This window comes from Vulpes vulpes, chromosome 10 (genome assembly GCF_048418805.1).
Source record: "Vulpes vulpes isolate BD-2025 chromosome 10, VulVul3, whole genome shotgun sequence".
Taxonomy (NCBI): Eukaryota; Metazoa; Chordata; class Mammalia; order Carnivora; family Canidae; genus Vulpes; species Vulpes vulpes.
In genome coordinates, this window is record NC_132789.1 from 76,895,717 (window position 1) to 76,911,296 (window position 15,580).

Here is a 15,580-nt window from a genome sequence, read left to right on the forward strand (position 1 = left end):
CATTTGATGAAGTACAGCATTCTTTCTTGACTAAAACTCTTCACAATGTAGGAATAGAGGGAACATACCTCAGTATTATAAAAGCCATATATGAAAAGCACACAGCAAATATCATCATCCTCAATGGGGGAAAAACTGAAAGCCTGTCCCCTAAGATCAGGAACACGACAGAGATGTCCACTCTCACCACTAATGTTCAATACAGAACTAGAAGTCCTAGCCTCAGCAATCAGACAACAAAAAGAAAAGGCATTCAAATTGGCAAAGAAGTCAAACTCTCACTCTTCAAAAATGACATATTTTATATGGAAGATCCAAAAGACTCCAGCCCAAAATTGCCAGACTCATACAGGAATTCAGCAACATGGAAGGATATAAAATCAATGCACATAAATCAACTGCATTTCTATACACTAACAATGAGACAGAAGAAAGGGAAATTAAGGAGTCGATCCCATCTACAATTGCACCAAAAACCGTAAGATACCTACAAATAAACCTAACCAGAAAGGCAAAGGATCTGTACTCTGAAAACTACAGAATCCCTACAAAAGAAATTGAGGCAGACACCAAGAAATGGAAAAACATTCCATACTCATGGATTAGAAAAACAAATCTTGTTAAAATGTCTATGCTACCTAGAGTAATCTACATATTCAGTACAATCCCTATCAAAATACCATCAACTTTTTTCACAGAGCTGGAACAAATAATACTAAAATTTGTATAGAACCAGAAAAGACCCCATATACCCAAAGGAATGTTGAAAAAGAAAACCAGGGATGAAAGGGGAAAAAAAAAAACAGGGATGCCTGGGTGGTTGAGCATCTGCCTTCGGCTCAGGGCGTGATCCCAGGATCGGGGATTGAGTCCCATATCAGGCTCCCTGGAGGGAGCCTGCTTCTCCCTCCTCCTATGTCTCTGTTTCTCTCTCTCTCTCTGTCTCTCATGAGCAAATAAATAAAATCTTTTTAAAAATAAATAAAATAAAATAAAATAAAATAAAGAAAACCAAAGCTGGTAGCATCACAACTCTGGATTCAAGCTCTCTTACAAAGCTGTAATCATCAAGACAGTAAGGTACTGGCACAAAATCAGACACATAGATCAATGGAACAGAACAGAGAACCCAGAAGTGGACCCTCAACTCTATGGTCAACTAATCTCAACAAAGCAGGAAAGACTATCCAATGGAAAAAAGACAGTCTCTTCAACAATTGTGTTGGGAAAACTGGACAGCCACATGCAGGAGAATGACACTGGATCACTTCCTCATACCATACACAAAAATAGACTCAAATGGATAAAAGACCTAAAAGTGAGACAGGAATCCACCAAAATCCAGAGGAGAACACAGGCAGCAACCTCTATGACCTTTGCTGGGGCAAACTTCCTATTAGACAGACACGTCTCCAAAGGCAAGGGAAACAAAGGCAAGAATGAACTACTGGGACTTCATCGAGATAAAAAGCTTTTGTACAGCAAAGAGTCAAGAAAACCGAAAACCACCTACAGAATGGGAGAAGATATTTGAAAATGTCTTATCAGATAAAGGGCTAGTATCCAACATCTATAAAGAACTTCTCAGGGACACCTGGGTGACTCAGAGGTTCAACATCTGCCTTTGGCTCAGGGTGTGATCCTGGAGTCCTGGGATTGAGTCCACATCGGGCTCCCTGCAGGGAGTCTGCTTCTCCCTCTGCCTGTGTCTCTCTCTGCCTCTCTCTCTGTGTCTCTCATGAATAAATAAATAAAATCTTAAAAAAAAAAAAAAAAAAGAACTTCTCAAACTCAACACCCAAAGAATAAATAATCAATTAAGAAACGGGCAGAAGACATGAACATCACTTGGCATCAGAGAAATACAAAACCACAACGAGATACCACCTCACACCAGTCAGAATGGCTAAAATTGACAAGTCAGCAAATGACCTGTTGGCGAGGATGCAGATAAAGGGGAACACTCTTAACACTGTTGGCGAAATGCAAGCTAGTGGAACCACTCTGGAAAACAGTTTGAAGGTTCCTCATAAAGTAGAAAATAGAGCTACCCTATGACCCAGCAGTTGCACTACTAGGGATTTACCCCAAAGATACAAATGTAGTTATCCAAAAGGACACCTGAACCCCCTGTTTACAGCAGCACTGTTCACAGTAGCCAAATTATGGAAGGAGTTCAGATGTCCATCAACAGATAAATGAAGAGGATGTAGTATATGACATCCTGCCATTTGCAACAACATGGATAAGGTGAAGTCAGTAAGTGAAAGAAGTCAATCAGAGAAAGTAAATTATCGTATGATCTCACTCATAAATGGAATTTAAGAAACAAAACAGAATCATAGGGGAAGGGAAGGAAAATAAAAGAAGACAAAATCAGAGAGGAAGACAAACCGTAAGAGACTATAAATCATTGGAACCAAACTGAGGGCCACTGGAGGGGAGTGGGGGGATGGGATAACTGGGTGATGGGCATGAAGGAGGGCACATGATGTAACGAGCCCTGGGTGTTATACGCAACTGATGAATCACTGACCTCTACCTTTGAAACTAATAATATACTATATGTTAATTAATTGAGTTTAAATTAAAAATATTGAACTTGTAAAAAAAATAAATGAAATTGGGAATAGAAAAAAAAAACTCTGGATTTCCTAATTTTGTTAAAACACTGGAAGATCTGACACAAATACATGTGCAGGCATCCTTTATGGCAAAAACTGAGCAATGATTAGGCTCTCGGGTAACTTAGACAAAGTAAGACATAATTACTGCTTTCAAACAGCTCACAGTTTATCATCAGAGACAAGCACAGAAATCGTGACAGTACATTATAGTTTCACTATGTGCCAAGCACTATGGGACAAATACTTCAGTAAAAATAAAACAGGATAAGACAGAGGTACAGGAGAAGTAGTGATAATTTTTAAAAATACTCTTTTGGGAAAGCTTCACGGAGGCCAAACGAGCTATTTTTCAAGATTAAGTTTCTGCTCAGTGAATAGGGGAGAGGAGGGCATTTTAGGCACAGCAACAGCATGTTCAAGACTACAGGATCACATACAGGAGTCGCAGATGAAGCATATGGCATGGGGTAGTTTGTAAAGAAATGGTATGCCTTTGAAAGATGGTCTGAAACCAGATCATGAAGGACTCCTGCATCCTACACATAAGGATTGTTCCCACAGTGCTTCTAAGAAGATTACTCATGATTCAACATAGCCAGGCGAGGAAATAAAAAGGGAAAAGATCTAATAGCTGATCTCCCTAATTACTGATTCAACTAAACTACTAAAAGATAATTTATGAGCATAGCCTGGTCTTTGTTCCATTAACAAAGAACCCTACTTTTACCTTTTCTTAAGCAATTAAGTTCTATTTTAGTATTTCTTGGGACAAAAAGTCTTTTTTTTTTTTTTAAGATTTTATTTATTTATTCATGAGAGACACAAAGAAGCAGAGACATAGGCAGAGGGAGAAGCAGGCTCCCTAAGGGGAGCTTGATGCAGGCCTCAATTCCAGGACCCAGGGATCACAACCTGAGCCAAAGACAGACGCTCAACCATTGAGCCACTCAGGTGCCCCCCCAAAATTGTACTGTTAAAAAACAAATCTATTTTTTTAAAAAAGCTTGTCATGAGCCATTAAGAACTTTTTACCAAATTTTTTTTTTAAGATTTTATTTATTTATTCATGACAGACAGAGAGAGAGAGGGAGGCAGAGACACAGGCAGAGGGAGAAGCAGGCCCCGTGCAGAGAGCCCAATGTGGGACTTGATCCCGGGTCTCCAGGATCATGCCCTGGGCTGAAGGCGGCGCCAAACCGCTGGGCCACCGGGGCTGCCCTTTTTTACCAATCTTTACATGATACACCACATTAACAAAACAAAGGATAAAAATCATATGGTCATCGCAATAGATGCAGAAAAAGCATTTGACAAAATTCAGCATCTATTTACGGTAAAAATTCTGAACTAAGTGGATATTGAAGAAATGTACCCCTCAACATAATAAAGGCCCTACAACAAATTCACAGCTAACATCATACTCAACAGTGAAAAGCCGAAGGCTTTTCCTCTAAGATCAGCAGCAAGACAAGGATGCTCACCCTCACCATTTTAATTCAACATAGTATTAGAAGTCCTAGCCAGAGCAATTAGGCAAGAAGAAATAAAAGGAATCCAAATTGGAAAGGAAGAAATAAAATTGTCAATTTGCAGATATATAGAAAACTCTAAGACTCCACCAAAAAACTACTAGTAAGGACTAACAAATTCAGTAAAGTTGCAGGATACAAAGTTTACAGAAATAGGAATAACTAATAATAAGTTACCAGAAAGAAATTAAGAAAATAATTCCACTTACAACTGCATCAAAAAGAATAAAATATCTAGGAATAAATTTGACCAGGGAGTGAAAGACCCATATACTCTGTAAGACACTGATGAAAGAAACTGAAGACAGCACAAATAAATGGAAAGATACTCTGTGCTCATAGAATGAAAGAATACTGTTAAAATATTAACTATATACTACGCAAAACAATCTACAGATTCAATGCAATCCTCTTCAAAACACCAATGGCATGTTTCACAAAACGAAAACAAAGAATCCCAAAACTTGCATGGATCCATGAAAAGACCCTGAAAAGCAAAAGCAATCTAGAGAAAAAACAAAGCTGGAAGTTATCATGCTTCCTAATTTCAAATCCTACAAAGCTGTTAATAACCAAAACAAAAACAAAAAACAAAAAACAAACAAACAAACAAACAAACAAACAAAAAAACCAAAACAGTATGGTATTGGCATAAAAACGTAAGTCAAATATATCAATAGAGGGGATCCCTGGGTGGCTCAGCAGTTTAGCGTCTGCCTTTGGCCCAGGGCGTGATTCTGGAGACCCGGGATCGAGATCGAGTCCCACGTCGGGCTCCCGGCATGGAGCCTGCCTCTCTATGTCTATCATAAATAAATAAAATCTTTAAAAAAAATGTATATATACAGAATATAAAGAGCCCATAAATAAACCCACACATATACGTTCAATTAATATATGTAACAAGGCAAGAATATACAATGGGGAAAAAAACTCTCTTCAATAAATGGTGGCAGGAAAACTAGACAGCCACATCTAAAAAATGAATCACTATCTTATACCAAATAAAAAAAAAACACTCAAAATGAATTAAGGACTTGAATGTGAAGTCAGAAACCATGAAACTCAAAATAATAATAATAAGCTCTTGACATTGGTCTTAGCCATGTGTGTGCGTGTGTGTGTGTTTTTTTTTTACCAGTCTTCTCAGGCAAGGGTAACAAAAAGCTAAAATAAATAAATGGCATTACATCAAACTACAAGCTTTTCTACAAAAGAAGCCATAAACAGAATGAAAAAGCAACCTAGCTGAATGAAAGAAGATATTTACAAATCATACATCTTATAAGACGTAAATATCCAAAATATATCATGAACTTATACACCTTAATGTATTTTAAAAATCCTACTTAAAAATGAGAGGATCCAAATAAACATTTCCCCAAGGAAGACATACAGATGGCCAACAGACATATGAAAGGATGCTCAACATCACTATCATCAGAGAAATGCAAATCAAAAGCACAATGAGGGGGCACCTGGGTGGCTCAGTCTGTTAAGCATCTGTTTTCAGGCTCAGGTCATGATCAGGGTCCTGGGATTGAGTCCAGCATTGGGCTCCCTGCTCCGTGGAGAGACTGCTTCTTCCTCTCCTTTTGCCCCTCCCCGTTGATCATGCTAGTGCACACGCACTCATGTGCTCTCTCGCTCGCTCTCTCCCTCCCTCTCTCTCACTTGCTCTCTCTACTCAAATAAACAAATAAAATCTTAAAAAAAAAAAAGCACATAGAGATATCACTTCACCCCGGTCAGATTGGCTATTATCAAAAGGACAAAAAATAAGGGTGCCTGAGTAGTTTCATCGGTTAACCATATGCCTTTGGCTCAAGTCATGACCCCAGGGTTCTGGGATTGAGCTCTAACCAAATCCCTGTTCAGCAAGGGAGTCTGCTTCTCCTTCTCTTTCTAACCCTCCCCCTGCGCATGTTCTTGCTCTCTCGCTCTCTCACTCTATCTCACTCTCAATCTTTAAAAAAACAATCACTATGATGTACACCTGGAATTAATGGGATACTATGTGTCAATTATACTTCAATTAAAAAAAAAAAGATTTTTACCAAGAAATTAAATGGTTAAGATTAGCATTTTGAACAGATCTCTCTACTCAGTGCCAAGGATAAAATTAAAAAGTATGAGACCAGGGGATCCCTGGGTGGCGCAGCGGTTTGGCGCCTGCCTTTGGCCCAGGGCGTGATCCTGGAGACCCGGGATCGAATCCCACGTCGGGCTCCCGGTGCATGGAGCCTGCTTCTCCCTCTGCCTGTGTCTCTGCCTCTCTCTCTCTCTCTCTCTCTCTCTCTCTCTCTGTGACTATCATAAATAAATAAAAATCAAAAAAAAAATTTTAAAAAAATTTAAAAAAAAAATAAAAAGTATGAGACCAGAAGGAAATGAAAACACTTATTTGCAAGAGTAACACAAGAAATGATGAGTTAAGTCTGGGTCATGACAACAAAGATATTCAAGTCTTGTTGATGTCTACTTTGTGCCAAGAAGTCTGCTGCGTACTAGGTTCAGGAAAAGGAAGAAAAAATTAAGTTATTTAAATAAAAAGGCATCATAATTGATAAAAATGAGAAGATAAAGGGATAAAAGAATTAAGTTTGGCAGAAGACTTGAATAAACAAATGGATAGCTGTGGTTTAAACTAAGAATAAAATTGTAACATCTCATCTTCAATAAGCTAAGCACAAACCAAGCCGAAAAAAGATATGTTGAGAAAGTGTAATCTAAAATAAGCAAATGATTACAGCTATGACTCTACTTCAGGAGCAAAAGGTCTCAGAAGACTTACTAGAGGTATATGCAAAATCAGAACCATCTTTGAATGCCTTTACAAACAACATCCTTAACTATCAATATCCTAGAGATAATCCTTGATGATCTACCTTCCTTAATGGTCTACCCAAGGCTTCCCTAATGGTCTACCTAAGGTTAAAGCCTGGCATCTTTTCTCTTGGCAATTTTTGTTTAGATCCAGATACCCAAATGACAGTATAGAATCAAGGCAGATAAGAATATGGAAAATAATATTTAATTGATATATATCATATCTAACACATGGCCAGTAAGTTTATCAAGTGTCACGTTACTCCTATGTAATAAGTTGCACAATTCTGCTCATGGTTATCATTGTTTTTTAGGATGTTCTTTTATTTTTAAGTGATCTTTACACCTACTGTGAGGCTTGCACTCCCAACCCCAAGATCAAGAGTCACATGTTCCACCAACTAAGCTAGCCAGGTGCCCCAGTCATGGTTAATCTTTTAATTACCAGTTTCTTACTACACTTTTAGAACAGGTTCAAAGTATTTACGCAGATAAATTTCCCAAGCATTAGAAATATTCAAGGATACATTTCTAGGTTTTTCATTAAATCCAACTTTAACAAAATTAGTGCTATTTCCATGAATCTGGTTTTATAACATAATTACTTTCCCTGATAATGAATTTTTAAAAGGGGTAGGAGAAAGGGAAAGTAATAAATGAGGTGGCAAGCCTTTACATTCCTCAAGAATGAATACTGTTTTCACTGCTATTCATAAATTACTTCAATCTCTTTGATAAAGACTGTAATTAACATTAAGTATACAAAATAAACTCCTAAGTCCTTCAATAAGAGAAGTGATGAAAACATTCTCTTTATCAAAAGAGCCTTCATACCTCATTAATTACATTAGACTACGATATCATCCCCATTAAAGAGTAGATCAAATGCTAATTATTATTTCCAAATAGCTGACTGACTGTAAGTTATAAAACTCTCTTTTAACAATAGAAAGAGTTGGTTATAACTTTAAGTTGCCTGACAAACCTTATATATTAGAAAAGTCACCTTAAGAGAGGAACTGCATGAACCTATAGGTATGGGGAAAAAAAAAAGGGGGGGGGGAGGTGGCAAAGAAGAAGAAAAAGAAAATCGTATCTGACTAATGCAGTAAGAATTAGAAAATATTCTCAAAGTATCTTTATGTGGGGTATAATAAGTGCTTGCATTTATAAAAAAGAAAGAAAGAGTCAGAACGACGGGGAATAGAAGTATTACCTGAGGGCAGGAAATTCAGACAAAAGGTCCCTATTCCTGGTGAAAGCAAGTAGTCAGGTGCCAAGGTTTCTTAGACTCCTTGATTATGAAATTCACAGCACACCAATCTCCACCACAGCCAGCAGGGATCGCTGCAGGGAATGGGTACACAGGGGACATAGGAGGGAGCAAGTTTAAGGGAAGGAAGAGGAAAGGAATGATATGATAAAAATATTTAGCCGTGATGCACTTAAAAAAAATACAGTCGCATTTCACACTGGAATAACTAAGGCAAACACTGCTTAAATTCTAAGATAAATGAACCATTTATGAATTCCTTCATTCTCTCTACCACTGGTATTACTACTTATCCAATAAATTAACATTTTTTAAATGTCTATATTAAAAATATTAAAAATGAGATAGCTAGCTCTGTTGTATAAGACTTACATGAAGACCAAACTGCATAACTCAACATTAAATCAAACCAAATAGGACAGCACACTAAAAGACAAGTGATTTACAAATACAAATTATCAAATTAATGTAACTACCAAAAGTCCATTTGAAACTGTAATCTTAGGGATCCCTGGGTGGTGCAGCGGTTTGGCGCCTGCCTTTGGCCCAGGGCATGATCCTGGAGACCCGGGATCGAATCCCACGTCGGGCTCCCGGTGCATGGAGCCTGCTTCTCTCCCTCTGCCTATGTCTCTGCCTCTCTCTCTCTCTGTGTGTGTGACTATCATAAATAAAAAAAATTAAAAAATAAAAAATAAAACTGTAATCTTAGATTCATTTTATGGAGAATACTAAAAAGTACAGTTAGCTATGACAAGTAACCCACAAACCAAAAAGAGATCCAGCAATAAATTATATCTATAGATACTCAAAAGCAAATCAGAGAACTACAGTATTAATCCAAGTTTTTAATCTAATTTTTTTGGATATAAATCATCTGCCAAAAATGTATTCAGAGTAACCAATTTATATCCTATGTATTTTATGAAGGCCAAAGTAGTATAAATCTATTCTCTAGTCAGTTGAAAATGTTTCTAAACAACTATGTGTAACAGTACTGTGGCAGATGCTAAAGGTACAACAATGAACAAGATACACACAATTACTGCCTTCAGAACTCAGTCTGTCACGATGATCCTGCCCTTACAGAGATGACAATCTAGGGGCACTTGGCTGGCTCAGTGGAGGATCGTACTCATGAGTTCAAGTCCTAAGTTAGGCATGGAGCCTACTTAAAAAAAAGAGGACAATTCACAGAACTAAAAATATGAAACTTCCGTTGTAATAAAAATATATTTTAAGAGCTAAAGGAATAAAAAAATGAAGACCAATGAGACTAGCCTACCTGGTTAAAGCTGGCTATGGAAGATGTACAAGTAAAATGAAGCCCAAGAGGATGACCTGGCAGGAAGGAATGTAGACAATCTGGCTACAGTAGTAAGACAACAGAAGATGGGCGAAAAACAAAAAGGAGAAAAGTGCAGTATTGGAAAACAGTGGAAAAAAACTGCAGCCAAGTCTCTAGGATCTAAAGTATCTTTATGGGGCACCTGGGTGGCTCAGGTCATGATCTCAGGGTCCTGAAATGGAGCCCCACCTTGGGCTCCTCGGTCAGCAGCAAAGGAATCTGCTTGAGGATTCTTTCTCTTCCTCTGCCCGCCCCCCCCCCCCACCTCATCCTCACAGGTGCACAGGCATGTACTCTTTTTCAGGTAAACATAGAAACTTTTGGGGGGGGGACTTTTTTTTAATAATTAAAAAAAATATATCCCTAACTTCTCTAAATAATTGCTTTAAATATTCCCTTGGTATGCATGCCACTGTCCAAGCAAACAGATTTAATAACTATCCATTTGATATCCCAACACTGTTGTTTGTGCTTTTAATTCATTATTTCTTTACAAGTTTCTCTGGACTTAGACCACCTCTGTCTCAATGTCCCTACTTCCATTAAAGTTGAATATAGTACTCTGTGCCTAACTCTCAAGACTTCTATTATATCCTGGTATCTATTTACTTATCCACCATACTGTTTTCAGAAGCCATTTCTAGTTCTTAACTTCACTTACATATCTTATAGATCTTCTTTTAAGTATTGGTAGAAAGAATAAATGAATGATTTATCAATGGGAATAATCATACTTTTAATACTCCTTAAAGATAATATAAATCTTACATTTTATGATGCCCCTTTTTATAGTATAGTTCGTTTATATATAAAGTTCCATCACAGCAGAAGAAAACTTTGGAATAGGAACTGAATTTAGTATCTAACAATACAGTATGACCAAGTTTTAAAATGACTGAATTTTCTGGTACTTCTAAATTTATCTCTAAATATTAATTCCTATCAATAAAATTACAAACAAAAGGTTTACAAATAGAAAACAGGAAAGGAAAGCAACACTTGATGCTATGCTAGTAGTGGCAAAAAGAAGCCAGAGAGCTCTCTCTTAATGGTATTTTGGGGTAGAAAAAAGTACATACCATATAGCTAAAAATAAGTCTTAAAGAAGAGACTAAAGATTCAAAATTTATATATAACATTCATTTTGGCTGGGAGAAGTCTCAAAATAAGTCAACTAATTATCAGACAGACTAACAGTAAATCTAATGTCTGAAAAAATTAACAGTAACTATTATAACTTGAATGATATTTGCTGCAACTCTTAATTTTGTTTTAATAACTTGGTCTTGATATAATAACTACTCCTATTTCACTCATGGAAATAGTCGTAAAGTTACACCTGTAACTTATTTTCAAACTTACTTTCTGAGCTCTAGTCACTAATATCAACTAAATACCGATATTTAACAGGAATATTAAATTATTCAATCTAGCATATACAATATAATATGTAGAACATAGAACATATACAACTGATAAGAGATCAAATTACTAAGGAATGTTTAGATTGGAAACTGCATTATTAAGGCAAAGTGTAATATTGCAAAAAAATTATGCAACTATTAAGAAATGGAGAAACTGTGCTTTCCCAACTTCACAGAATTGCTAAGTCAAAAGACTATGTTTCCCAAGCTTCAAAGAACTACAGAGTCAAAGGATTTTCAAATAATAAAAGAATCTCCTAAGGGATACTGCAATAGGATGGTGAAATACCAAAAAAGAGTGTGAGACTGAAATTTAATGATAAATACTGAAAATTGAGTAAAAGAAAAGCAAACTGTTAGGTAGGAACAATGGCCTGAGCAGACAGCATAGAATAATCATATTAAAAGAGTACTGGATCAATGACTTCACCACCCAACACTACCTGTCAAACCTTGGGCAAGTTACAAATCTTAACGTTTTAATAATTTCCTTTTCAGGAACCGGAACAAATCTTTTCTGATTCTAGAATGGTAATATTACAACACCTATCCAATGGACAAAGCATCCAACACCCTTTTCAACTAAAGTTTACAAATTAATCCCCTGAAACTAACTTCTGAAGAATCAATATCTGGTTTTAATTGGAAATTAGTGTGAAAGAAATGGGCACATTTACATATGTTACCTCTACATAGTATACTTATTAGCAAGATATACTATAAAGTCCACCCCTTAAAATTCATCTTACAATTCACTTCGCTGTAATCATGTACTTCATAAACCAATATACCTGAAACACTCGACGCTGTCGCTGCCAGACCTGTGAACCAGACTACCACCACGAAGGCTGCTTTGTGACCTAAGCCTTCATGAATTCAGCCCCCATTCCCATTCTTCCCTTTTGTTTAACAGCACCTGTAGTTACACCCTTGGGGTGTAACACTTTGGATCTGCTCTGGAGATTCAACTATGATACATACCTATTTGCAAACATTCTCCTCCCTGGTGGTCTCCTCGCACATACTCTCCAGCCTCTAGAGCTACAAGAGCAGGTTTCACAGGAGGTGGGGTTGTAGAGGTCTGCCTGCTTTGCAGCCACTCAGGACCTGCTTCTGTTCATAAACCTCCTTAATAAACCATTTCTCACCAAGCTGAACTTGGTGTATTTCTTCAGTCTTAAGGTCCCTTAGGCCTTTGGAGGTCGTTTTGCCTACACTCCATTTGACGGAACAGCAGACTAAAATGCGTAAATTAGTTCACTAGTAAAAGGCCTCTCCATTCAGGTATCTAGCAGGCATCCAAATTAATACACCCAAAACCAAACTCCGTATCTCTCTACCTAAAGCCCGCCCCTCCTGCAGTCTTCTACTTAACAGCAACTCCATCTCCTCATTTGCTTATGTCATGACTGTTCTTTCTCTTTCAATCTGCATCTTATCCATCAGAATCCTGCGGTTCTACTCTCGAAATACATTGAGAATCCGACTATATTTCAACAAGTCCACCCCATCAACGTACACCCAAGCCGATACCTTTCTCACTTGGATAATTAGCACTTTTATTAGGCTCCTGCTTCTGCCCTTGTCCTCCTATTATTTACTTCCCATATGGCTGCAGAGTAATCCTTGGTTCAAAGCCTTGCTGTGGCTTCTGATCTCACTCAGGATAAAAGACAAAGTCATTACAAGGTCCAACAAGTTCTAGCCCTGTTTTCTCTTTGATGCATCTTCCTCTACTTACTTCACTCCTCACTTCACTCATGTTGGTGGCCTTATTATATTTCAAAAATGGCAAGCAAGATTTCACTTCTTGATCTCTGCATTTGCCTCCACTACCTCTTTCCTCTCTCTTCTCAAATATCACCTTCTCAATTAGACCTTCCTGATCACTGGATTTAAGAGAGCAAACTCCTTCCTTACTTCCCTGCACTTCCTATCTCCTTTCCCTGTGTTCTATTTTTAATAGCACTTACCGCAAACTGATATAATGTTCCTCACTTTTTTTTACTATCAGCCTCCTCTGACTAAAAATGTAAATTCCATTAAGGGCAGAGATTCATGACACAACACAAAGGACTAGAGCACAGTACAAAGTAGCACTCAGTAAATATTTGTTAAATAAACAACTGTTATATATCTAGTGTTAAAGTCAACAGTATTGGAGATTATTTTTAAAATACTGTAAATCTAACTAAAAATTACTTTAAAAAATTCATAGACTTATAAAAGTAAATTTATTTATATTTTTTTAATAAAGATTTTATTTATTTATTCACAAGAAACACAGAGAGAGAAGGAGAGACACAGGCACAGGGAGAAGCTGGCTCCATGCAGGGAGCCCGATGCCGGACTGGGATCACATCCTGACCCTAAGGTAGATGCTCAACTGCTGAAACACCCAGGCATCCCTATTTCTATTCCCAAAGGGTAATAATTCACTCAAATTTTTTCCAATTGCCCAATCCAAGTAAGCCAAATCTCACAAATTTCATATGGTAGTATAGCTCTAGGAATAGGTAACATTTAGTAATCCTACTCATGCTTCCTATGCCACAGTAGGAATCATTGAGGTTTCCCAAGAGCCGAGACCATGTCTTACCCATCTTTGTATCTCTAATGCCCAGTATTCAAGAACCTGATAAACATCAACTCTAAAAATTATTGAGCTTTGGGGCACCTGGGTGGCTCAGTGGTTGACCATCTGCCTTTGGCTCAGGGTGTGATCCCAGGGTCCTGGGATTGAGTCCCACAGTCTCTCCGCAGAGAGTCTGCTTCTCCCTCTGCCTGTGTCTCTGCCTCTCTGTATCTCTCATTAATAAATAAATAAAATATTTTAAAAAAATTATTGAGCTTTACCATAAAAGTAGAAATGTAATTAGCCTATCATAATTATATAAAATTATCATTTGAAAAAATAATTTCTGACGGTTGAATTAATGTTGTGTTTCCTTTTAAGAATGTTTAATTCAGGAATGATATATAGACCTAGTCATTATAAGGCCCCACAAGGTGGTCTGGTTTTCTCTGTGATCTCATCTCCCTCTACTTCCTTCACTCCTCATTCACTCCAGAAGCTTATATGCACCCTAACTTCTCTTCAGCAATTCAGTTCTACGGCCTTAATGGATACCTTGCCCTAAATTAGGCCTAATCCCCCTCTGACATTTTAAACTTTAATATGACACTTTCAAACAAAACCTCCAATCCTTCCAGTTCTCTCATTTGTTTTTCTCAACTGCTCTCCCATTCAGATAAAATTTCCAATTCTTTGATGGTTCTTTCCAGACTATCAGCTGCTGTTTCCCCCTTCTCTTTCTTTCACAGCATAAGCTATCCATGAATACACCGCGAGGCATCATAAACTCTCTATCACTTTGCCATTCACTCACAAGATCCGGCAAGTGTTCAACCATTCCTAATCTCCCTAACAAATATTCCAAATATTCGACAATCTTCTTAAAACACCCTTTCTATTTACTCCTTCCCCTTAATTTAGGGAACATATCTTGTTGAGACTATCAAGCAGTTTCTCCTACCTAGATCATTAGTCCCTTTCCAAGAATGGTCCCCTCACCCGACCATAAATTCCGTTGGGATACTGATGTCCTTCTAATCCATTACTTTTCAAGTTAATCAGAGACCCTCTGTAGACTCTGTATTTCCATGACAGTCAACTGTTCCTGAACTCTGGAGTCCAAAAACCAAACTGATAACCAAACATCTTTAATGATCATGTTCCTCTTCTGTCTGGAATTCTTTATCAGCAGTCACCTCCCGGGATGAAATACTATCTTTAATACAGCAAATGAGGCCTTCTGACATCTAATTTTTAGTTCAGGGCCTATTAAAGACACCAAATGGAACAGCAAGCCACACTCAAGGTAGTTTCCCTCTGACCATATCTTTGCTTTATGACCCTTTTGCCATTGTTAACTGATATATGTTGGTAAGTAGAACTGGGCCAAACAGGTTCTCTCTCCCAGGAATCTAAAACTTGACAGCAAAGACCAAAAACAGGGAGTTGTGAGAGGTAGAAGCAGTAGTTATCAATCAAGAGATTTTACTCCCAGGGGATATTAACAATGCCTGGAGTGCTACTGGCATCTAGTGGGTAGAGACCAGAGATGCTGCTAAAGACCTACAAACACAGAGCAGGTCTTCACAACAGAGAATTAACTTATCCAATGAAGTTTTAGGAGCTGGTTAGGTCCTGCCTCTCCCCAGACTTTGGGACCTATCCCAACAGCTTTCTGTTACAATTCCCTTATTAATTAAGTTAAACTGAGGTTTTTGTTGTTTGCAAAAACAAAATAACCTGAAGTAGCACCAGTACCCTAGTTCAAACATTTGAAATGCTTGTATACTTCAAACAAGTTTCTCAATCTCAAAATTACTGACATTTGGGTCAAATAATTATTTGTTGTGGGAGACTATGCTGTGTACTGCAGCATGTTTAGCAGCATTCCTGGCCTCCATCCCACCCCACAAGTTGTGACCATCAGAAATGTATCCAGATGTTACCAAATACAACATCCTAAAGTACATCCCAA

At 37.6% G+C, this 15,580-nt stretch overlaps 1 protein-coding gene across 2 annotated transcripts in view; it reads right to left on the reverse strand.

Annotated features, from left to right (window-relative positions):
- The window catches only part of BLTP3B (bridge-like lipid transfer protein family member 3B), a 96,216-nt gene that overhangs the window by 76,228 nt on the left and 4,408 nt on the right, over positions 1–15,580 (reverse strand). Inside the window, exon 2 of one of the 2 annotated variants that reach the window (XM_026013113.2) lies at positions 8,202–8,332. The exons of the other annotated variant lie outside the window; for it this stretch is intronic. The gene's annotated coding sequence lies outside the window, so the exon portion shown is untranslated. The remainder of the gene's footprint in view (positions 1–8,201; positions 8,333–15,580) is intronic. 2 annotated transcript variants of the gene reach the window in all.